General features: G+C 53.9%; 1 protein-coding gene across 5 annotated transcripts in view; it reads left to right on the forward strand.

The window, feature by feature from the left end:
* Positions 1–466, forward strand: part of DGKZ (diacylglycerol kinase zeta) — a 94956-nt gene that overhangs the window by 85061 nt on the left and 9429 nt on the right. The gene's annotated exons all lie outside the window — the stretch shown is intronic.

Consider the following 466-nt stretch of genomic DNA (forward strand, 5'->3'; position numbering starts at 1 on the left):
CTGATGGGCCTATAGTTGCCCGGGTCCTCTCTCTTCCCTTTTTTGAAGATGGGGACCACGTTAGCTATCTTCCAGTCATCCAGCACCTGGCCCGAGCACTATGAGTGCTCGTAAAGTCATGCCAAGGGCCCTGCAATAACCCCAGCTAGCTTCCTCAACACCCCGGGGTGGAGAGCATCTGGACCCGCTGACTTGAACATGTCCAGCCCCTCCAGAAGCTCTCTAACCCGGTCCTCCCCAACCTGAGGTCTGGAAGCGTTCCCTTCGAGTCTGTCTGACATCACAGCGGGCAAGTCCCGGTCCCTGCACAAGAAAACGGAGGTGAAGAATTGGTTAAAGAGTTCTGCTTTCTCCCCTGGCGCAACCACCAGATTGCCCAGCATACTTTGCAGGGGCCCCACATTACCCGGTGCCTTCTTCATCCTCCCTATGTATTTGAAAAAGGACTTTTTATTATCCTTGATCT

The sequence above is a fragment of the Crocodylus porosus genome, unplaced genomic scaffold (assembly GCF_001723895.1).
Source record: "Crocodylus porosus isolate Cpor-Errol unplaced genomic scaffold, CroPor_comp1, whole genome shotgun sequence".
Taxonomy (NCBI): Eukaryota; Metazoa; Chordata; order Crocodylia; family Crocodylidae; genus Crocodylus; species Crocodylus porosus.